The sequence below is a fragment of the Stigmatopora nigra genome, chromosome 13 (genome assembly GCF_051989575.1).
Source record: "Stigmatopora nigra isolate UIUO_SnigA chromosome 13, RoL_Snig_1.1, whole genome shotgun sequence".
Lineage (NCBI taxonomy): Eukaryota > Metazoa > Chordata > Actinopteri > Syngnathiformes > Syngnathidae > Stigmatopora > Stigmatopora nigra.
Window position 1 is genome coordinate 8220001 of NC_135520.1, and position 21878 is coordinate 8241878.

The 21878-nt window shown below is 39.5% G+C and overlaps 1 long non-coding RNA gene across 1 annotated transcript in view; it reads left to right on the top strand.

Moving 5' to 3' along the window:
• The window catches only part of LOC144206633 (uncharacterized), a 40832-nt gene that overhangs the window by 14280 nt on the left and 4674 nt on the right, over positions 1–21878 (top strand). Inside the window, exon 3 of the long non-coding RNA XR_013328406.1 lies at positions 9127–9260. This is a non-coding gene — a long non-coding RNA (uncharacterized LOC144206633). The remainder of the gene's footprint in view (positions 1–9126; positions 9261–21878) is intronic.

The following is a 21878-nucleotide window of genomic DNA, read 5'->3' on the forward strand; positions in this document are numbered from 1 at the left end:
TCTGGTATCTCATCCACATTGCAAGAAAACTAGAATTACATTACGCTTACAAAATATCTTGTGTTGTAACGATTCCCATGGCAGTCAACTTCACTCCACACGCTTGCAGTGCTCTTGATTTGCTTAATTTTGCCATAATAGTTCTGTTATTCACTTTTAAACTTAACTTTCTATATTCTCTCGGTATCTTATCCGCCCTTCACATTGCCGGAACGCCGGCTGCGATCACTTGGAGTGCTGCAGTAATGATGATTGTTTTTCTGGAGTATTTTTTTCCTGTAGTTTAAGCCGTCAGTCACTGTCTTTTGCTCCCAGTATGAGATTTTATTGTTCTTGTTATACATTTGAAAGAGATTGCTATCGGCATGAAAGCCCTTGACACTCAGCCTTGCTTGAAATTTGAGGAAAAATGATTAGTGGGAAGAAGTTATCCTTTTGCCTACTTGGTATAATCTTTTCTAGATCCCTAATCTTTTTTGGAATAGTTTGCTTGCTTGCATTACCATAAAAATGCCTTAATTTATGCAAATAAAGTACATGAAAATCAGACATACTAGCTATGCTATATGTATATATTTAGGATTGTGTTTACAGTATTTTTAATGAATTTCTTCATAATAATGAATTATAAAGGCAAATTACATTTTTGTCAATTAAAAATGTCCTTTATGGCACATATATATTTAAATCCTTTAGAGACTAATAATAAAATCCCTATGGTGAAATTCTACAGTCTTTTCTCACATCACGTGTCTTTAACAGTTAAATACTCCACCTCCTTTTTTTTTTCCAACCAAATCCTGTTTAAGGTAGGAAAGGAACATTCATAAAACGCACGTCCCGGAACGCTGCGGAGTTCCGCTTTTTTTTTTTGTGTGTGTGTCTACTGCAGTGCAGTAAGAGGGTTATATTGATCTATGTGGAGGCTTGGTTCTCCCGAAATAGCAACCATTGGAGTTATTGAAGGAGAGGAAACAAGCCGGATGTTGTGTCAGGTCCCCTGATCCGATTCTGGAAGAAATACCTTGACCCACCCAGAGCTCACAAGGGGATTGTTCCTTTCAAGTCGGGGTCATAAATCACACTTGTGCTGTTGTTGTTGTTATTAATGACGTTTGGAGACTGTAGCTCGGTTTTATTATAGAGTTTGTATGCAGATTTGCTAAATTATCCAGGGAGGATCCTGCAGTATATTAGGAAAGGAACACAAATGGAACAAAATGAACTGATACATTATAAAATTGGCTCAATACATAATTATTTTTTACTGGATACTATTGTTCTTGTTCTTTGTCGTTCTTCTTTTAGGGTATGTTGTCTTGGAATCTCTTCAGTATTGTGATTTTTATAAGTAGACACATCAAAAAGGTTCAATTTCCCCCCCAGAAGTGAATTTCAAATATCCTTCCGAGGACTTAAAAAGACATCAAACTAATAAGCTTGTTTTGCCGTGACAGAAACATTTTAATCACGTAACCTCTTGTTATCCGTCTTAGAGTCAGATATGGCAAAAACATACGTACATCTCTTTGATTGTAGTCACTGTCTCGCTATCAGCAAGAACATGAATTTGCTGATCTGTTCTGCGTAATGCAAGTTGACACCCGTGGATGTCAGCAGAATTTTTTATGGAATCTAACTTCCACTCCACCCCCCCTCACCCACCTCGCTCTCAACAGGGTGTCACGGCAGATTTTCAACCCCGTCGAGCACTCACCTCTAGGAGCAAGGGTGACATTGCCATATTTCATGCCCTTTTTTTCGTATTTAATTTCAATCAATAATGTAGTTCCCTTCAACTTCCTCTATATACCAACTCGACTCTTTGTGTCCTATTGAAAGCAATAGATGTAATTAATTCATTTATACTGCCACTCATGACTACATTTATTTGAGGGGAGGTGCTAATATGCAGAATGTAATGGCACCATGTTTCTTTCAAGTGCTCAAATTATGGCTGCCGACTAGTGCTAGATGTTTTTTTTTTTAATCCATGTGGAAATATGTCTTAATTTTACACTCAGTGATCCGCAAAAGAAGGAGCTCCTTCATTCCAGTCAGACATTTCTTAGGTTTTGCCAAAACATCTCATGACATTTTCTTCTTCTTCTTCTTCTTGGAGAAAATCTAATTCCTTACTCCTTGCCAATTTCTAGTACGGATTAAGGAATCTCCGATGAGGCAAACGCACCTTGTCGCCGTCTTCTTTCTCCTACGCCTTTTGGGCTTCAATCCAGAAACTAGATTATGGACATCTAGTAAATATAAAAGGGTAGAAAATTGTCACGAGTATTCTCATTGAGGCTGGAAGACCAGGTACGCCTTCACATCTTTATGCCTCATTACTCCTTCTGTGTGGACATGGACAAACATTTTCTAGCCAATATACTGCACATCATATCTAATACTTTTAAACTCCAGTGTGAATTATCTGGACTGGTGGGGGTGGTGGACAAACTTGGCATAAGACGCCATTGTTCTCATTGAAATGACTTTCTTCACTTTAACCTTAAATGTCTTTTAATTACTCATTTTGACATCCGCCCCCTGATGAGAACATCTGCTGCACATACATCCACTGTACTTGTACACTATCGTAGCATGCAGTGTGTTTCTTCACTGCAGTGGCATTATGCAGTTTGTCCAGCGCAAATTCAGTGTCTGCCAGTAGAGCAGGTAAATTAAGAGTGTAACTGGGTTATGAACATGTGACCACGTTGATTTAGTGACCATTACTCCGCTCCCGCGGCCCCACACGATTTGTTGACGCCATCCATCTTCCTTCCAGCCGCAAACACATTTGTTTGACATGCTGTTCCCCCCCTGCCCCCTTTCGATGCTCATGTATAAGACATATTTATCGCCTCTACAAATTTAAAGCTTACTTGAAGTACAGCTAGAAATGTGGACTCATTTTCTTTTTGGAAATCCTACACTGCCATTGACGGCAGAAGATGTCCATTTATTATCCTTTTATAGTGTCCTTCCCAAAGAACTTCAACATTTTTACATGTATTTTACCATTTCCCACTAAATGTAATGCTTTTTTACACTGTGGCTCATTTTAGGAAATACCATGAGTGGAATTGTGCTTATCTACTGATAAAATGTGTTTATTTTTACTGTGCACGGTGGTAAATATATTCACTCGGCATGGAAATATTCTCTTAACATTTTCCCAATGCTGTGGATTATATTCTTTCTTTCTTCCTCTGTTTATTCATGAGCACCTAGCAATCCGCTAGTGGAAAAAAAGCACAATTTCTTCTATGTTCTGCCAGTCTGGATCTTCATGTTAGCAGATTGCATCTTTTCTTTGTGACAAAGCTTCCAGACCTTTTTTTTTTTTTATCCTTCCTCAAGGTGATCCCGTCTCGATAGCTTGTCTCTTGTACAAGATGCTATTTTTATATTTCTTTTCATGGCATTTAATCAAACCTCTTCAGGTCAACCTAAACATGAAGAGCTCAAAAGGGCATTGGGGCATCTAATCTAAAATTTTAGGGAAATAAGTAGAAAAGACTTGGGTGCAGTAAGTAAATATTCCAATTTTCACTCCATCAATGGCGACCACTGGGAAACGGTAGGAGAATGCATTACTTGGTGAGCTTATTATGCTGACAAGGAGACAAACAGCACCTTGGTGGAGGTAATGATCGCTCGTTAAAGAACCTCCCGTGTCCCAGTTTTGCGGTAGTGCCTTGGCCGGCGTCCAACGAAAAGCCGTCGTCGACACGCCCTCACCACCTCGTGAGTTAAGATCCCGCCTGCCCCTTTTGGCTCTGATTTGCTTATCGATCGAAAAGGTTTCATCTTGGGTCCACCGTGAAAGCTGGCGCAGATACGTTGGCCGTCAATCTTATGGCAGATGCCGCAATTTAGCTCAGGATTCACCTTTCAATATCCTTTCGCTTCCCTCTTTTACATCTCCCTGGAACCTCCCTTTTGATTTTTGCATGTTCACACTCCCCCATTTCATCTCCTCCATTTATTCTTTCCTTACTCACAGGGCATTTTCTTCTCCTCTTACCTTAGTCACCGGTCATTTTCTTCTCCTCTCTTCTTACCTCTTTTCCTCTATTTTCTCTTCTCCCTTCTCTTCTTTCCTTTCTCCACATTCACCTTGCTCTATCCTCTTTCACCTCAGCCTTTTCCCTGCTCTCTTTTCATCCTTTCATTTTAAGCATCTGTGAGTCTTCTCCTCTTTTCTCTACTTCTATATTTTACCCCTCCATTTTGGTGTTTCATTTTCTGTCCATACCTCATTCACCTTTTTTTTCTTTCCATTTGTTTCCCCTTCACTTCTTTCTTTCTTCTTCTTATCCTCTTTTTTTATTCTCTCCACATGTCCATTTCTTCTACTCGTCTTTATCAGGTCTCCTATTCGTGTCTGCCGAACTTCCTTCTCATCTCCATTTCACTCCTTGCATGTCTGCCTTCTTTTATTTTAATCTTCTCTTTCTTCCCTTCTGCCAGCTAGCTTCTCCTCTCCTTATTCTCCATTACCTATCCGAGCCTCCTCCTCGTCTCCTTTTAATCTCCCTTATCGGCACTGCTCTCCATTGCCGCTTATCTTGTATGCATAATGAGTTGTTGCATGATATGCACTGGACAAGCAGTTGTTGACTTTATATTCATTGATAGGGCGTATTTGCATCTGTGCTTCTGTTTCTTTTTTAACAATGCATTGAACATTCTCATCAAGGTACAATAGATCCCAGATCAGTTACAAGGTAATCCACTTTAGGTTCTCTTCTTCACATGATAAACACACACAATCTGGTTAGCCAAAGCCTTCTTAGCTTTCAAGGTGAGGCCGTCGCCTGCCAAGCTGATTGTGTGTGTGTGTGTTTGTGTGCCTGGCTCACGTGTGGAAAATCTCAAATAAATTATTTTTGCCAAAATAGGGGTAAAACAGAATTGACTCTTTGAATTAAAAGTACATACACTGTTGTATGGGAAGGGGGAAAATAACCAGGGTTTAAGAACATTAGATTAATATTATCGGGATCTTGCACCAAAATGATCACAAAAAATAAACTGCCTTTTTAAATTGATCCAGCAAGGAATAAGTAATTCTTTAGTATTAAGACTGTATTTTTACTGATGACATAAGAGTAAGTCATGTCACAAACATCTCCTTACATTTTCATGAGCTTAACACATTTTCATTGTCACACTTTGAGGTCATTTGCCTTGTTATTCCAGCCGTCCCGGTGGCTTCTTGCGCTTTTTATTCTCCACCCCTTGTGTCCTCAAGCCAAGGCCACACCAATAAACGGACCTTTAATTAGATCCTTCTATACACACATGCACATGTGTATGTCTTTGTGAGGAAACAATGAGTAATAAAATAATTTCAAGGGAGCTCAAGCTTAACTTTTTCCACTAACAGCCCTCACATAAGTTCCCTTACTTAGTGAGAAATGTTAAATATATCCTACAAAATATTTCCGGTTGAATTTTTGAAGCCAATTTTATAATACTCCAATTTTTAAATGAATGAATGTGCATTGCTGAATTTAATATGCCCAGTGAGGGTACAAGTAATGCCCACAACACTCGTGAGCATGTCTTCAAGTAATAAATCACTTCCCAATCTCTTGGATTGGTTGTGTAATCATGACCCCGTGCTTGTGTACTGGTGCACAATCAGTTTGTGTGAGTGTGATACACACCTCATTCCTCTGAGGGAGCATCTTTTCACCAAGATATAGAATCATGCTGACAGAGGTTCCTGATGTGAAAAAGGAGGAGGGGGGGGACAGGATAAATGTCACTCAAAAGCATCTTCTCATGGGAATCTTCCCTGCACATACTGGAAGTCAGCTTTAGTAATTGTGTTGTTTATTTTGAGGTGACTGGCTCTTTAAATTGTCCACTGTATGCGAAAAGATGGGTCAGCTCCATCTCCTAAGTCAAGGTGATATAAAACAATCCCCGCTGACTGCTGACCTTTGTGTCTTTGGCCATCTATCATGTGGAATTTGTGCGTGTGTGTGGAGGTGCATGTATGTGTCAAGATCATATTCATCCAAGGATGTGCAAAATGTCGTGCACCTTGGTGCCTAATAGATGCGTGGTGGACTTCTTTCTGGGGATAGTGTGTGCTATAAATTTTAATGTTAAATTTTTGTATAGTGGTATCATGGCTTCTAGGTCTCATTCATTTGATGATCATGTTTGGTTTTGAAGATACCATTTGGCGAAAAAGGGTCTTGAATGTCACATAACCAAACAGGGAAGTATACTAAGGCAATGTAAAATTTGGGGATATTAAGAGAGCTTTACAGATACTTGTCGCTAAAATATATCAAATGCAAATGTGAGTTTTTCTTGATGAAATTTATAAAAGCTGAAATGAATACTCTTTCCTTCAATAACCAGTGAAATGAGAACTGAAAACCAGGAACTGAAAACTAACCATGTGAGATAGTTTCCCAACTATTGCCCGGAAGCCATTTGTGGTCCGCCATTGTTTTTTTGAGTGTCTTGTTATTATATACAATTTAAAATTCTAGTTTGTACCACTTATCAATATTTCCCTATATCGAGGATGCACTTTTCTTGCCCCATGTAGCACAAAAGCGTCTTATGTCCATTGATAGTGAAACATGTTTCCTTGTAGAAAAGCCAAATAGGGATGTATATATATTTTCGAGAACATTTTAACGATTGGCATTCTGACACAGTGGAAATGCCGCGGTGGGACCTCAAAGTGGATTAGAGCTTGTGCCTAGTCCCGGCGGGATAACGCTGCTGCTGTGCTTGGGTTTGATGTGTTTATCACACCAGGCGTTCCCCAAGGCTCCTTATTAAAGCCACTACTGTTACTCTTCGCTTCTCCTATGGTTGCTTTGAAGAATAGCCATTTAATTTCACCCCACTATACTCCTCTTCTGCTTTCTACGTTTGGCTGTCTTCTCCTCACTAGAGTACCGGCTTTTGTGAGTGATGATCACTCTGGGCTGATTTAATGCCAAAGGTGCAGGAAATAGAGGTCACAACCCATCGTTAGTGGCCAATGAATGCTTAATTAGGGTACCAAGTGGCACAGTGCCTCCAGTTAGGGAAGTTACAGCAGAAATACCAGTCAGCATCACTCTTGCTTGTTATGTGATTCCCTGATACGACTATCTCATACCACGGATCTATTCTTCTTAAAAAATATAGGTTTTTGGACTTCCTACAAGAGGAAGAGCTCTTAGCAATGTGTGTGTGTACTATATTGTTTCAAGAGAGATAAGCATTCCATGCCACATAGTGAAGATACTACTACTTTCAGACAAGAATAGTAGTTTCTCTAGTTTCCCAGAAATGAGTCATTAAAGCTGGCTGTGTAAAACTACTTAAAGCTACCGTCCCTCTATAGGTCAATTCCGATTTCTTGGAAATATGGGAGACAAATCAGATTTCTTTTAATACATTGTGACTCATCCAAATCTGGACTCCTTCTAATATGGATTAGGATATCTATGCAACACCTCTAAAGTATGAATGCAATTCCTCATGAATATACCCTAAACACAAAGTGATATTTGGGTGTCATTTCCTTATTTTCAGTTTGTTCTTTCCTTGCTTTCCTTCTATATTCTCCCCTTCCTGCTACTGTCTATCAAACTTACCAATCTTTTTCGTGTCAAGCTTCCAGGCCTGTCAGAGAGGGGCGTCAGTGGGAGAGAAGGGGTGATGCCTCTCCACACGAAGCCCCACTAATCTCCAAGTGATCTCACTTTCCTGAGCGGTCATGGCGGTTGACCCATTTCGGGAAAACAAACCCTGTTTTAGTTTGCGCATCTGTAATTAACGTCCAATGTCTGTGGTGTGCAAACAGAATGTCTTGTTGATGTTCTTCAGGCACCTCTCAGATGAAAGGACCATTAGCCTTGGCCAATATTGCTTTTTATTTTTTATTTTTTTTCCCCAGAAGCAATTTAGTACATCCCCGCAGCCCATCTTGATTCCTTTATCATGATTCAGATTTGACACGCAAAGAGATCTCACTGTCCTTGCTTGTTTGTAAAAAGGACATCCCAATCTTCATCCACTTTAAGAGTTATGTATGGCTACATCCATGTTCATAAATTTAAAGACTTTTTCAAATTTAAGAGACTGAGAATCACAGTAAAATGAAAACACCTACAATGTCCCTCTAACAAAATTAATTTGATCCAAACACAAAAATAATCTAACACACCATTTGTCTGTTCCAAGCTAAGCAATACACTGTATTTTAATGATTCATTATATATCCAATCACTCTTAACTTGTCAATGGATGAAGCAGTGTTCTTCTCACATAATAGGTAATGCAGCCATCATTATAGAAGAAATAATAATGTAAAACCTGGTGCTTCTTCCCTATATTTTTACCCTCATATGAACATCTGGCCTGACTTCCCTTCCGATCTATTATTGAGTTTTGTGGTGCGCACATAGACACACACCCACACACCCACACACACACGCGCATAGTCACAAGTGATGAATAAGTAAAAGCGACACCACTAGAGTTGGATATGAGCCCAGAGCGAATGACAATCACGCTCTTTCTCTCTCTCTCTCTTTCTTACTCCCTCAAAATGTAAAAGATTTGTTGCTCCTCGTCATTGGCTTCCCTTTGGGCAGAGCAAATGATCCCAGCTAATCAATCTCACTCCATTTTCCTGAGAGGCTTCTACTTCTGCTTCTTCTTTTGTGCCCTGTGGGGTGGGGGTTTGTGTGTGTTTGTGTGTGAATCCGTGCTGTTTAACCCCCATGTGAAGACAGATATAAACAAAAAACTAATTAATTGTTAGTTCTGATAGGAAAAAAAATTGGATACACATATCTCATCTAATAGATTCTATTGCATGATTAGGATGACAATGAATGGGTTTTTAAGTTTATTCACACAAATATAAAGACTAATCTTAAAGACTATCTTAAATCTAGATTCTAGATCTGAATCAAATGAAAAGTATGGAGTTATCCCAAATTCTGCATCCATGTTTTCATCTGTCTCATGAGCTGAATATCTTCTCAAATAAAATTCATTACTAGAAGAAATCTTATAATACTTATATATATGACTCGTATCCTTTTGTTAAACACACCCACGCACACATTGACAGTGTCATCCTTCCAGGTGCCCGCCGGGGTGTCACGGTCCAATGTGACAACTGCCCTAATGAGCTCGCCGGAGTGGGTGACCCTGTCGCCCAGCGGGGGAAGTGCTGTCACCATAGCGACAAAGAGGATCTAAGCCATGGTGTCATGTAGGTGAGTTTTACGCACCATAAAAAGGAAATTAAGCTTAAAAAATGGCTTTGTTTGCTTTTGGGGATTCATGCACACGCGCATAGTGACATTAGCATGCAAATCTTCCGTTGTTCTTAGCAGGCTGAGCAGGTGGCCATTATCTGGGCCCTCGTTCTGAGTCAGTGTTTCCCAATCTTATCAATTAAGGTGTTTATATGTAATATAGAGTACTGATTTAGTAGTCGATTGGTGAATTGTCATTCAAAGAGCCGAGACACACCTCTGCAAAGCAGTGTCAAAGTACTGATTTGATAAATATGGTTTTTAAGGTCCTACACAAAATACTTCATGCTTGTTTGGTTGACTATTTGTGAAATACTGTAAACAAGTAAGGAACAACCTTGCTCCTTAATTGAGTGTGCAAAAGATGATTTTTTTTTTAATTGATAGGGAAGGTCTTACTATTCCACTTCAAATAGATGGCATGTCTATTGGTGTCAATGGCAGGAGATGAATCAATATAGTTATGCAGGGTTAGTCAACTCTGCAATTTGATGCAACCCGTTTGGCCGCCGATGTGTGAAATATAACCCATAAGCGCTTTTGGAGTTTTGCTTTAGCAACAAATGGCGGGTGTTAAAATGAGAGAGAAAATGGGGAGCCAGAAGTGATGGGTGGGTGGATGAAGGCTGAGGGTGTGAGGGGTTTAGAGCTGGGAAAGAAAAAAAACGGAAAAAGCTTGGGGGCTCCTCTCACTGTGGCGGATGATATGCGGGGTAATGAACTTCCCCACTTTGTGCATGAGAGGCGTGACACTCCTCTCTCTCTTGCTTCAACTGTCAGCAATTTGTGGCCCCCCAACTACCCCCCACCCGCTTTTCTCGTGGACGAGGCCTTCTCTAATCTCCTTCCATCCACTGCGCGGAAGCCCAAGTGGAGCCTCTGCTGACTTAAAGCCTACGTTTCACTTGTCAGCCTAATGGGGGAAATTTGTAAGGTGTTTAAAATGCGGACCCCCAAGTTCTCCCACCCACCACCCCAGAGGTGTCAGACTGGTGTCAGGAAGAGAAAGAAGAGGCATCCTGAGAGAGTAAAACGGCAGTCCCGAGAACTGTTTGCTAGTTTTGAGTATTTTTAGGGAGGATTTTATTCATCCTAACTTCAAATTTTGAATGGTTAAGTTTGGTAATAACCTTTTTATCTCAGTGTGGCGTTGATTTGAGTTGGCTTAATTAAGATGTCATTGATTTATACGTTTCATTACAATGGCTTATCAGTATGTCCAGAAGATAGTGGACTCTGACAGATGCCATATTAACTGCTAGGGTCAAATGGTGGTCTTAAGAACAAATAAGAGCTTTTGCCTTGAATCCAAACACTTGCATTGGAATTCTATCATAATTACAAGCAGAAACATAAAATTTTCAGACTAAATTCTAGTAGTATTTCCCTACTTTTCACCTGTGTGTCTGTATAAAGCGCCAGGAAGAACTGGAGGATACCTGATGGGATCTGCTTTGGTGGTAGACCAACACAGATGCGTTGACAGCACATAGCATTGTTGTCCTGCGGCTGCGAGAGGCAGTAGTCTCTCATCGTGCATGAATAATTAAAACCTTTGCTGTCTTGCAGGGTCAGCGACCAATAAGCAGGCAAGGTCGGAGCGAGGGGGCCAGTGTTTTGAAGTGTGCTTGCGTGTGCGTACATGCGTTCGTGTGTCACACAGATGAAAGTGTCGTGTTGAGATTGGATGGGAGAAAGTAGAGCTGGTACATTGAGGTGATGTAGCGCTTTAGAATGGATTGAAGGAAGGGTGGGAGGCAGTTTGTATTGATTGCAAAGCGGCTTTGAGCGTCTGTTGGAAAAGCTGGTATGGTTTACTGAATGACCACAACTGGCCAAAATAAGCCTGAAATGGAAAATCTCCGGATTTTTCTGTTGGTTGTCTTATAAGTGTACGAATTTACAATTTAGTTGTCGAAATTATAGACATATTTGGGATATTTATGCCCAAGGTTGGAACCAAATGTTTGAACCACAATTTCCAATCAGGCACCTCTACTATTCTTTGCACGTCCAGAATCTGGTTGTCTATCTTGTTAATACCAAAAGTATGATGATGTATGATATGTATGTATGCGCATAACTACTACAATGTTAGAACAGTTATAGTGGCTTCAAATATGAAGATACATTACATTACAATCAGGTACTTTTTTATATTGAAATGAGTTGAAGGGTTGCATATAGTAAGCAGATGTGATTCTTAGCATCAATAACAAAGCTTTTTTTTAAAGGCAAAGGAAATGTAAATAACTACAAAATTCACAAGTCAACTTTTTTCCCCCCGCAAAATACTTATTTTTATTGAAATGATATACCAAAACCTAGGCTTGAACTCCACTATGAGCAACAGCAAGATCTTACTTTGACTATACTGCCTTGAATCTTAACGGTTGTCTAGAATGACCTCAGCTTGGTGTCCACATTGGGTCCACTCACTCGCTCTCACGCTAATCATCAATTGGCAGCCGCATGGCCACGGATTAGACGCAGGAAGAAGAACGTGAAAAGCTTTGGATGCACAATGCGACGAGCTGCCGTCACGTGTGCCCGTTACAATTGGGAGGGAAAGAGGTGGCGTGTGTGTGTGTGTGTGTGAGATGCTGGTCCAACACTGCTTGCTGAAGGCACAATAGGACCAAATCCAGATTGGAGTGTGTGTTTGTGTGCCTGCCTGTACTTCATGTGTGCTTTATGTGATTGTGTGTGAAGTGTACGATCGCTTGTGCCTCCTTGGCAACGTTGTTTTGCAAAAGGCTATCACTGCGCATCATGTTCAGCTCTTGAAATCAAACATGCATATACACACACACATACGCTTATCCCCCCTCCCTTATTGCACGTCTAAAAATAGACGGACCCCATTTTTTTTTCTCAATCATCTGTCCGATTCTCCAAGGCTGGGTTAACTGCAGACCTTCCTTTTGAAGTGCATTAATTCTCAGAGTAGTTGGAATTTAGAAAAAGTATCTTCATATTTTAAAAAAAAAATCATTTCATCTTACCATTGTGACTTTAACTCAATGTCTTCAAGGCTTTTTGTCGATTGTGATCTTTTAACCACTCTTTTTTGGGGGGGAGTTGATTATTTTACAATAAGCCCACTTCTCCTTTAACTTGTTGAAAAAAGCGTCCTCGGTGACCTTGTTTTGCAGTAGGCTATCACCACGGATCTTGCTCACCCCTCGCAATCAGACAAACACGCACATTTTCCCGCATCCTCATTGCATGTCTAAAAATAGATCCATCCCCGTTTTTTCCTCTGAATGATCTGTCTGCTTCTTAAAGGCAGTGAGACAGGCAGGGTTAACTGCAGCCCATCCTCCTCTGAAGTATGCATACACACACACGTACACACACACATATACACACACCCCTTCCCCATTCAGGGTGCAGATGGCAGCCAGTGTGTGTGAGACAAGAGACTTGAGCATCTCTGCTCATTGACATGCAGGCCGTGCTTCCAGTCTGGAGGAGCGAGCTTGGCACACCAACCGCTGTCAAAGCAAACCATGTTGCACCTCACGTTCCCCCTTGTAATCTCTACCCCTCCCTTCTTTTTCTCACCTCCCTTCACCAACATTATGGAGCAGAGCACACCTTGGCTCTAATCTGACCCGCCACACATCAAATACTTGCACTCGTCAAGGGTCGTCTGAGGTAACGTGGCATGCAGACAAACACACATTTGCGACTCAACCACTCCAATACAATTTAGCTGGGTTGCTGCAGATATGGGAAGGACCAGCCAGATTGCTAGAAACAATGAATGCGTTTACATGCATACATTCCCCCCTCCATTCCTTAACATTTAATGAATGTTACTGCTCTCTGTGGGGAGCTTGAATTTTCTTGAATTTGTCTCTTGGGATACTTCAAACAAAAAATAAGTCAAATTAAATATACTGCAGTTGTGTGATATCTCCCTGTATGTATGCATAATCTTGCAAACGCAGTCTACGGTAAAAGGATGTGATGTAATGAATGCTACAACTAGGATTAGTCTTCCCAGATAGGAAAATTGGGATATTTTATAGTGTCCATTTTGCATAATATTGAGTTTTCAGAACCAACCATGTTAATTTGTTACACTGCTTAAATTGTCCTATGCAGTTGATTTTTTTTTTCTTCTACATCCACGCTGTGTTTATACTAATTACCATTACTAGTCATAAGTTGGGATAATGCTGCTGCTGCCCTGCTTAATCCTCTGTGGGGACAGCGGCGACCGGCTGGCCAGTCGGTCAATGCGGGCTCAGACAAAGTACCGTCTATCAAACTGTTCAGTTAGGCCTCGGGTAATAATTGGGTTAGAATAAATGAGGCTTGATTTTTTTTTTGAGGGGGAGAAGAAAGCGGTGAGGTTGCCAGGAAAAAAAAAAACAGTCGATGGTGGTTCAATAACTGAGGGAGCCAAATTGTTAGAGGAGTGCGTTGAATAAAGATGAGTGTGTTAGCATTCACAGACACAGCAGAAAAGTAAGGAGAAAGAACTTTCAGTTATTCTTTGGATTCCAGCAAATGAATTGCATTTAAAGGAGATTTTGTTTTATAGAGAAGCCTAAATGTTCTTAGTTGGGCTTTGCAACTAATTATGTCTCTATGGGGATTTTTCAGATTTCAATTAGGCAATTAGTTGACTTTGGATCTTTTTTAGGTGCTTTTATTTTTTATTATGAGTTGTTTTTTAGGGCCAATCTCTTATTTTGAGAAGGCTTTAGTAGAGTATATCCTTTGTGGGGGGCTATTTATTATTATTTTTTTACAAAACTCAAATAGATTTCGGATATGATATTTATTCACTTATTTTGGAAATATTCTTGCTTTTCATGGCAATTTCAATAGCCGTTTTTCCCGAGACAGTGTTTTAACAACATTGTATTCAAGTGTGTAGTTATTAGTTTTTTTTTAAATACGTTATTGTTAGTTACCTAAATAGAAGTGGAATTTTGTTGTCATTACAGTACATTCATGGTGCATAAATATGCTCAAAAATAGAGCATCTTCCCTATATGATCATTCCATAAATCGGTTCATGTGATACCGTGAAGCAGAAGTGATGCATCGAGCGTGGATGATTTGAAACTTTATCCTCATCATCCACGCTGAAACAATATGTTTCTCCCACACATTCACACGACAAGGTAGCTACACTTAAAACCGTCTTATTTCATCATATGCCATGCTCCTCACATTTATTGGAGCGAGGCATTCCTTGGTGCGGAGAGGAGATTAACACCGTCGTCTTTGTGAACGAGAATCGGTGGATGGGATGTGGTCATGTGTTGTGCGCTCCTCAAAGTCCCACGTAATCAGCTTTTTGAAAACAATATAAATGTTTTGCCTTTCACTGGGTTCCGCTCTTAAGACACAATGATGAGGGGGAGATACCGTGTTGTCGTTTTTATGGATATAGCATAAAATGATAGTTCTGTTTGTTTACTGAATAGATTTGGCTTCACTTGTTTGGATTGTTTTTGGAAAAACAAAATCCTATGTGGTGATTTCAGCCAAAATCCAATGCTTCATTTGAGATGAATCTGCACTTTGGTTAGGTTTTGTTTAGGAAATTTTACATGAGTGACAGCAGAATAAGATACGGACTCTTTTGTGGCCATACAGGAAAATGTCAAAGATGTTTTGTCATCTGAAAGTCGATTAGATTAGAAGATTGCTGAGCGGATAAGATCATTTTTAGAAGCATAAACATATACACTGGATTGGAGTTGAAGTAATGTGGAAAAGCCAGATGTGATGTTTACTATATATTTTTTTAGAACATTTTGTGTAAAACACTTATTAATCACAGTTTTCTGTTATGAAAAAATACATCACTATAATGATAATTATGGGCTCTTTCAAATTGGGGAAAATAGTCTACAGGTAATCAACTGGATGACACAATCAAAGATTAAAAATCAGTTTGAGTAAATGTGGTCTGACTACATTTTGCAAGACAATAGATACAATGCGCTTTATCTCGAGTAGACAATGTTTACTGATGATGATGATGATGTTCAAACCATTTTCAAATGACCATCTAGCTTGTTTAGTCCCTGCATGAAATACACTAAGCCTACAAAGCACAGTGTTCTTTATAGTGGGAGTTTATCTGAAGGTTGAGACTCCATGGATCAGGATGGAAGTCTTCTGAACTCTTGAACCCTCAATGCAAATACAGCTTTAAAACTCACAGGCGCGTGCACACGCTCACACAGCGTAGCGAAGCGTGCACTATATATATTTAATCCCCCCACAACCAATGAAGCGGAATTATTTATTATGTCAATTTAGCCCAATCCATATCTCCCTTGCTTGTAAAGGGGCAGCTTTTTATTGCCCCCTATTATCATCATTACCAGTCTGCTGGAGTGTGAAATTCACTTGTGCTGCCTCTCCAATGGCTGCAGTCCATAAATTCAACCTCTTTGTGCTTCTCCCCTTTATTTATTTATTTATTTATTTATTCCTGCCTTCCTTAGCTTTTATTTGTATGGTAATATTTGAGGAGGATGCATGGAGCTGCATGACATTCCCACATTAACCCTCAAAACAAAAGGTGGCATGTAGAATACCTACGGATGCATTTATATTGGATTTGCAATACCAAAACCAAAGAAACGGTAGTATTAAAAAAGAAACCAGGCCTTGGGTCAAAATTAATCAGACAGTTTATAACAGGGGTAGGGAAACTATGGCTTGGGAGCCACATGAGGCTCTTTTGATGAGTGCATCTGGCTCTTTGCTAACCTGTGAGATAAAATATGGAAACTGCTGGTGACAGAACTAATCTTTTATTTTTTTGCTATAGACTTCTGGAATGCATCCTCACATTTGATTGGCAACAGCATAAGAATCTTGTAAAAAAAATATTACTTTTTTTTCACTTTAAAAGTGGTGAAATTACAAAGAAAATTGAAAATGCTCCCGTTTACATGTGTGTATTTTGACTTTTAAATTCGTAATATGGCTCACAAGGAATGTCATAGGAAAATATGAATTTTTTGTCAAAGCAATACAGGAAAATATGATTACAACTAAATGTGACTCAAAAATAAGCAAAGAACAACAACAAATTAATCATATAAATAAAGTAAAACAAGAAAGAAAGATGGATTTCATTATTAATTTGCCATGACTGAAGGCTGGAAGGGATTCATCATAACTGGCAGCGAATAAGTTAAAACCCCAGCGACATTGGCATTAATTTGAAATGTTTGCTTTCCCTGTTCTGTTTAATTAAACAGGAACCGCTGCATTCATAGTAAAAAAGGCTTTAATCTTCAGCAGGTGGGTGAACAGCGAAAGGGAAAATGGACAACAAATAATTGAAGGATAGACGAGAAAGGGTGGGACCAAAGGATAAGCGGAGAGAACGCATACAAAATGACTGCCATGGCAACCTGCCGCAGGTATGATGCAACTTGCCAGTTGCTTAATACGTCCAAATTGGCCTCCACTCGATCTCTCGACAATCCCATTAAGCGACGGGAGCCTTAGTTTTATCAGTCGTAATCAGAGAGCCATTTATAATAAAGCTGGTCCGGCTCAATTTTCTGCCTGCGCTCTGACCTGCCACCTCCCTTCACCACTTAGTGCGTTAGATGCGTTATCATAATGATATCTTTGTTACACAATGCTTTTATTGAGCTTTTCTAAACATTTAAATCACACTTTGAAATTTGATCAGGTCCTTTACCATCCAGATTTAGCATCAACTGACTTCTGACTCATTTTTATTATGAATGAGAAATTGACAATGGATAGTCTCCTTGCAGATGTAGGTCACAGTATTTCATTGTTTCCAAGAAGCGCTTGCTTTTGATGCAATGCATCACGTATGAACATGTTTAATACTTTAACGTGACTGAATAATGAATTATCCAAGTGAATCATTTTGAATGTAGTTGGGGAAGGTTGAGCTGAGATTGTCCCTTTTGTACTCTATTTTTGAGGGATGGGAGGACTCTCAAAAAAGGGAGAATCAGCCATAGTGCTAGAACAGTGAATTTCCACCACTAGCAGTTTAAAAATCCCATTTTGAAGCTATGGCAGCTTATTGTTTGCAAATCATATCTTCATTCAGTTGTTGTGCTCTATGTATCCTTCACCATCTAAATTTACCTTTTTCTTCCCAATCTTAACCTTTTCCAATATAAACGGTACATATATTTACATCCATATTTCATCCAAATTTAGTGTTAGTGGACTTATATATTTTACACGGTTTAGTGCAAGGGTAAGAAACTTTTTTGATTCAAAGAGCTGTAAACAATTCATACTTTTAATGTTATTCCTTGAGAGCTGTACTCAGAATATGCAACTACAAATAGATGCAATACTGTAATTTTTTTGTCATTCCACCATTTTCCCAATCTTAACCTTTTCTGCCCTCAAACAACATACTGGGAACATTCAGCCACAAACAGTAATACTGCCTTCATATGGATAAAATGGTTAGAAAGTTAGTGACTGTGGACTGCACTGTTTTAAAAAATATTATTCACAGGATGCCACCTATTGTATGATGTAAATATGTGACGATAGCTGTTGTTTTGTTTTTTGCTTCTTTTTAGAATAGCATTCGAAGTCAGGTTGCCATTGTTGTAGTTTGCCCCTTTCAATTTTTACTGCTGACATAGTTTGCAAGTCTTTGTCCAATATGTGGCACACATTTTCTCCTGTTCTGGACCTTCTATTGACCCACCTGTGTATGTCTGCGCATGTTTTTGTGTAAATGTGTGTTTGTGTGTCTGTCTGTCTGTCTTTCAGTTATGCAAACATTCACTGTCACTCATTTTTGCTTGTCAAAAGAAATATATTTTAAAAAAAAACTTCTTCCCTTTGGCTTGACACCCATCACCCAAACAGGCCATGCCCTTTTTGTACCAAAGTACATGTCCCACTTTGCCTTCTCCAGTGACGGCGAACAAGGAGAGAGGATGCTGATGCTTTGATATATTAGCTTGTTGTTTGACACAATGATGACGTGGGACATTCAGATGTCCATCTCAGTAGAAAGGACAGGAAGGACAGAAATCTACTGCACTCTCACGTTTCCCAAAGGGTGACCCATATAGTGCTGATATATGGTTTTCTGGACACTATCTGAGAGCCATAGCTCCATATTTTTATTCATTTTTAATCCTTATTGAGTCTTAAAACCAATGTATGTAGCTAACAATGACGTTTATCATATTTTAATCCTCTAGACAAACCAAAAAGCCGCTCCTATTTTTTTTAATACGACTCAATAAACAAATGCAAGGGTCCCTCTGTCGACAAAGTGGGTGTTACACCTCCGTTTCAATGAATTATGCAGTCATTGGCTCATGCCAAACCATTCGAGGGATTTGGCTCTCTCGCCGTAGTAGTAAACACTGCATGATTTATCAAAGACTTGATGCAGTTTGAATGTTTGCTGCAGAAGACGGCAAAGGGTTGGCAAGTCTAGAACTGCTACAAAGGATTCCTCCCTAATGCCGGATGGCGTCACCCCTGTCGGGTGAGGTCATACTTTGGCGATAAAGTAAATTCTGTGCTCACACGGGCCTCCTTCAGGTGTCGTTTGTTTTTTTTCCGCTCTGTGTGCCCCCTTCATAGGCTTTTCACCGTGTTACTCTGAGTCACAGTATGATGTCATGGTCATGAATGTTTGACCAGAATTTTTTACACTGTTTCAATTAGACCACAATGTGCCATCCCCGAGCATCGTCTTGCTACCAAAACCTCTAGAAAATTCACATTGTGCTGTCAGCCCAAACTAGGCTGAAATGTAGTATACTTACCTACCTTGGAATTCTAAAACTGGATGTTTGAATCTGGAAATAATTGCTCATGAACTCATTTGCTCTCATCGCCATTTAAAGTGGGAAGAGTGGCACTGATAATTGATCATATCATCTCTAAATACAGTTCTTCAGTCTTTGTAATTTATTTAATATTGCCTTTCAAAGCTTTTTGAAATTTCACTCTATAGAAAGGAAAAGAAAATAGTTTTATGAAATTCACTTAATGAATACAGAAATGATTGAGCATTCCATATAAATACTCTATTTTATGTTTCAATGCACTCAAACTTTATGTTACGTTGGCATCGTGACATGACGGATTGTTGTTTATTTTTTTATGGTTAGATTTGACAGATGTTTGGACTCAATGCGGTATACTTAAAGTGGCAGGCAGCTATTGGGCGGCAGCCATAATATTCTTAATCACTCTAACGCAGAACGCCAAAAATGAATTTTTCCCAATGTACTTCTGAGTGCCCCCTATAGATACCGTCCCTCCTGGCTATTCCAAAACAGGATCAGTGTGAAGGCTGAATTGGCAGCGGTTACAAATCCTCCCTCGGTTGTTTTGAGAGGTGCATCCAGGTGCCTGTTGTCTTTGCGCTGCTTCCATGTGGGACTTTCTATCGAGGGTTCAAACAATGGCTGTGCACGTGCGCGTTGAGGAACTCTGGCATTGCGGTAGCGCATGCTGCAGCTGCTTTAGGGCACCACTGCGGGCCAAAGCTGCTCGCTTGCTTGAGTCATGTGAGCCCAAATCTGTGTTTGGAGGGAGAACAGCTTGTCTCCAGTTGTGCCTTCCCAGGCCATGTGAGCATTTCCAGAACTGCTCTCTATTTATTTATTTTTATCATTCACTATAAATGGAAAGTAACCCAAAAAACAGTCTAATATACATAGCAATGTTTTTGTTTAGAGGTCATGTGATGACCCAGTTGAGTTCAATGTATGACTCAGAATGCGCTATCATGATATCGTCTTCGCCACTGCAGCTAATTAATGATGACTGAAGTCAGCATGACTTTGTGTGATGACCTAAGCTGAATGGCTCATTGGGTCACTGTTGCATCATATTTTATTTAGATGCCTGTATTATAAACCACATAGACAGCCTTGCTCTATTTCTACACGTTGCTCGCCACTCAGTAAACAAGTAGTTGCTTAAAATAGTCATGGAAGAAGACTACATTGGATATTAACTGTTTCACGAGGAATGTCCGCAATTGATGTTCAAGCCATTTCAACCGTGATGAACGGGGCTAAGTTTAGCATATGCAGATCCCCAAAATGAACTGCATGCATCTGCTTTGTGATGCTTAGGCGCGTACATAAACTGAGCTCAAGAGGAGATGATCTAATATCGTTGGTGTGCTGCTAAGAATTCCGCTACGTCAGCAGCCAACTGGCTACCATCGAAACCTACTTAATGATCTTTGACTTGTAACTCTTTGCATGAATAACTAACTAATTGCAACAATTGCCCTGGCTTTCTCATCACATTACATCCTCCTTCAGTAATTGTCCCTCATTAGGAGTGGATACTCAACTTCTTCATGCAGTTAGGTGGTAACAACTGGTGTTCTGAGGAATAGATGGCTTACCATAAGCGTGGTATGGACTTGTGCATTTTGTGGACACCAAATCTGTGTATGTGAGATGGTGTTAGGTCTGAGGCCAACATTTATCAGTTTAATTAATGCCTTATCAATACCTGAAAAAGTCTAGATGCACCTTTTACAGTATCCCTTTTTTTGGGTTATTTTTTCCCAGAGACTCACTCAAAGGGCGATGAGGACTGTGCATTCAAGTGTAGGTCATCTCGGGCCAGTACTATACACTTGGCGTGCGACAAGGATTTTTTTATGGTTCATAGGCAGCGTTCAACCGTAACACTTTACAAGATTCTTCCGCTAAAAAGACAAAAAGTTGGAAGGCAGAAAAAGTTTTTACCTCCACTTCTAACAGTAAACTTTGCAAAAATATACTATCTGAATTATATTGTGGGGATATGTAGTATGGATTTGTTCACTAGTCTCATGGCAAAAAAAGGAATTCAGTAAAGTAGGTGATGCTTTAACCACCTTTTTGACTTAAAAAAAATATTGCTTTCATATTCAGAATGTAGACATTGCTCTACAATAAACTCATGTGTATGTGTTCTTGATATGCAAATGACTGCTGAGTTTTGATTGGGAAAAGGCCACCTGGCCATACTCCACATACAACACATCTGTTTTATGGTCTTTCCAATGGGCTCTTAATTGCACTGTGTGAAGTAATCCCATTTTCCATCTTTTTCTTCTCTTGATTTTGTCTTTGTATTGCAGTATCTACACAATTTCAAGGCTTTGAAAATAGACTTCCTTGTCCCTCATCTCTATTTGAGTAAAACCAAGTCTTTTGGCTTTCGCTGCAAAAAAAAAAATGTTCCATAATCTTATTCAGCGGATAAATGGGATAAAATTACCTCAAGTCTTTTATAATTTACAATTCCATGTCAACTGCTATACAAATATATATTTCCTTGCTTACTGTTTGAATGTAGAACAATGGTCCAAAAATGGAACCAAGGGGAAAGGCACATTTAATTGTCTTGTTTTTGTTGATTTGGGTGGTTTTGTCACTGTGTTCCAATTGCTGCTGTTTGATGTCAACCATGTATATCCATTTTGTTGTTAAAACTGAAGATTATTTCATAAAACACTAACATAAACCTTCTTTATGACCGGCATTGCTGTAGGTTATAAAAACAATATCACTTTTACAGAGCTCAGGATTTCAACAT